General features: G+C 46.7%; 1 pseudogene; it reads right to left on the reverse strand.

The window, feature by feature from the left end:
- Positions 1 to 2,309: 2,309 nt before the first annotated feature.
- On the reverse strand, positions 2,310 to 2,427 carry LOC124560425 (annotated as a pseudogene).
- Positions 2,428 to 3,126: the final 699 nt, after the last annotated feature.

The following is a 3,126-nucleotide window of genomic DNA, read 5'->3' on the forward strand; positions in this document are numbered from 1 at the left end:
CGAATCCGCCAGGCGGATTAACGGCGAGGGCCGGTGTGCCGGCCAGCCTGGATGTGGTTTTTAGGGGTACACTAATTCCTTCCCAGGGGGTACGGGGCATCCAGCCACCCCTTCAACTAACATTTCCACATCCTATTAACCATACCGACCGTGCGTATCCGCGGGGCAAACGGCACAAGCAAAAGAAAGAAAAGAAATAAAGTGGTTTAATTCATAAATTTCTAGTGTTGTTAGAAAAATTCAGTCTACATTAGTACGGACGGGTCGAAATGTTATAAATGAAAAATTTAACATACAAAATTACTGGCACATTTTCCTACATTGCCGTGTTATTAGTCGATTACCTCCAGAAAGCAATCATTTTGCGATATTCGTTCCTTGTCAGCTGTGAAAGCATTTCTGCACCTGATAATTAAGAACCAACACACTATTGTCTTGTCTTTATAATCTGAGCCATTGTCCGGCAAGATTGCAGCGGTTTTTTCTCGAAATTATACAAGAAAATATTAAATGCGGATGTTTCACCGGTATTAATGAAGAGAGCAGCCACATTAGCCTAATTAGAATTTGTCTCCTCGGAATAGAGCACAAGAACACAATTCACGGCTCAAACTTGACAACTAGCGGCGTAGAGTTTTCTTCTCCGGATTATGCATTTTCCTGTCCACTGTCCTCTCGGCAATTCACGGCCGCCCCAGCGCTTCGGTCTCGCTGTGTTTACGGCCGGAGGAAGCTCATTTGCCGGCCGGCCGTTGTCCCCGGAGGCAATATCGCCGACGCGGGCACTCGGGCGCCACACTTTTTTCTAAAGCAGGCGATTTTAATTAGTGCGCGCGCGGCCCGACTTAGCCGTAATTTAATTCTCGCGGCGCAGTTTTGGCTGCCGCCTCGCAGGCTGCGCGTGTTAAGACAGGCGCCCAAGTTTGGCTGTGCGTAGGCGACTCTTGTCCGGTGGCGGTAGGCAAGAGTAGTGGTGTTGGCGCGTCAGGCAACAGGGTATAAGGGAAGTGTGCAGGAGAGTCGGGGAGAGGTAGTCGGTGGGGTACCCCGTCGCCGGCGAGTGTGGCCAGTCACACTGTACAGTGGCTGACCGGGTAAATGACAAAAGGCTCTGTCTGAGATTCAGTCTAACAAAATCGTTCAAATGGCTCTGATCACTGTAGGACTTAACATCTGAGGTCATCAGTCCCCTACACTTAGAACTACTTAAACCTCACTAACCTAAGTACAGCACACACATCCATGCCCGAGGGAGGATTCGAACCTGCGACCGTAGGAGCAGGGCCATCCCAGACTGAAGTTCCTAGAACCGCTCGGCCACAGTGACCGGCTCAGTCAAACAAGGAAAATGATGGAAAGGGGTATATTAGGAAAGTAACCTATTCATAGTGTAAGTAGGCTGTATAGGTTTTTATGTTGGTAACGCCACGTAGCGCTCTGTATGAAAATCACTGTCTGTGCTGTGTGCAGTCTGTGGCTGGTTGGCATTGTTCGAATATTCTCTATTGTAGTGCTGGGCAGTAGGATGTGAACAGCGCGTAGCGTTGCGCAGTTGGAGGTGAGCCGCCAGCAGTGGTGGATGTGGGGAGAGAGATGGCGGAATTTGGAGAGCGGGCGATCTGGACGTGTTTCCATCAGAATGAGTAAATTTGTAATACTGGATATCATGGACAACTTCTGAAAATTATTAAGGTAAATACATTGTTTGTTCTCTATCAAAATCTTTCATTTGCTAACTATGCCTATCAGTAGTTAGTGCCTTCAGTAGTTAGAATCCTTTATTTTGCTGGCAGTATTGGCGCTCGCTACATTGCAGTAGTTCGAGTAACGAAGATTTTTGTGAGGTAAGTGATTCATGAAAGGTATAGGTTATTGTTAGTCTAGGCCATTCTTTTGTAGGGATTATTGAAAGTCAGATTGTGTTGCGCTAAATATATTGTGTGTCAGTTTAGTGCTGATCAGAATAAGTAAAGAGAGAAATGTCTCAGTACGTTCAGCTCTGCTCAGCTATTTGAAAATCAAATAACGTAAGGGGTTTACCAGCACAGTAATTTATATAATTTTTCTAAGGGGATGTTTCAATAGGATTGACTAAACTACATTCCTCTCGAACAAGCCATGAAGGTCCAACGATACCGACCGGCGGCCGTATCTCCTCAGCCCACAGGTGTCACTGGATGCGGGTATTGGAGGGGCATGTGGTCAGCACACCGCTCTCCCGCCCTTATGTCAGTTTCCGAGACTGGAGCCGCTACTTCTCAGTCAAGTACTTCCTCAGTTTGCCTCACAAGGGCTGAGTGCACCCCGCTTGCCAACAGCGCTCGGCAGACCGGATGGTCACCCATCCAAGTACTAGCCCAGCCCGACAGCGTTTAACTTCGGTGGTCTGACGTGAACCGGTATTACCACTGCGGCAAGGCCGTTAGCCTGTTCATAGGATGAGTCGACTTATAACCAGCGTTCGACAACGCAGACTGGTGCAAGATGTTCGAAGCGTTCAGGAAAATAGCTGTAAGCTACAGAAGAGACCGGTAATATAATTGTGATATGTACAAGAACCAAGGGAAGTAAGAGTGTAAGAGAAAGAAGTGCTCCGAATAAAGAAGGATATAAGACAGTGATGGAGTCTTTCGCCTCAACCGTTCAATCTATTCGTCCAAGAAGCAGTGACGGAAATAAAAGGAAGGATGTTCAGGTGTGTGTGAAATCTTATGGGACTTAACTACTTAACTACCCTAAGCTTACACACTACTTACCCTAAATTACCTAAGGAGAAACACACTCACCCGTGCCCGAAGGAGGACTCGAGCCTCCGCCGGGACTAGCCGCACTGTCTATGACTGCAGCGTCTGAGACCGCTCGGCTAATCCCGCGCGGCTAAAAGGAAGGTTAAAGAACGGGAGGTGAAAGATATTAAATATTAGATTTACAGATTACATTACTATTCACAGTGTAAGATGAGAAGAATTGCGAAACTTGTTGAATGGAATGGATAGCCAAAGGACACACTATGAAATGAAAGCAAAGTGAAAAGAACTTTGGTCAGGTTCGAGTAGGATTCTCGTACTGGAAGTTCAGTAAAAACTTAGTTGTGAATATTGACGGTTCATCCATTCCTGGAATGAA

The sequence above is a fragment of the Schistocerca americana genome, chromosome 1, assembly GCF_021461395.2.
Source record: "Schistocerca americana isolate TAMUIC-IGC-003095 chromosome 1, iqSchAmer2.1, whole genome shotgun sequence".
NCBI classification, from domain to species: Eukaryota; Metazoa; Arthropoda; class Insecta; order Orthoptera; family Acrididae; genus Schistocerca; species Schistocerca americana.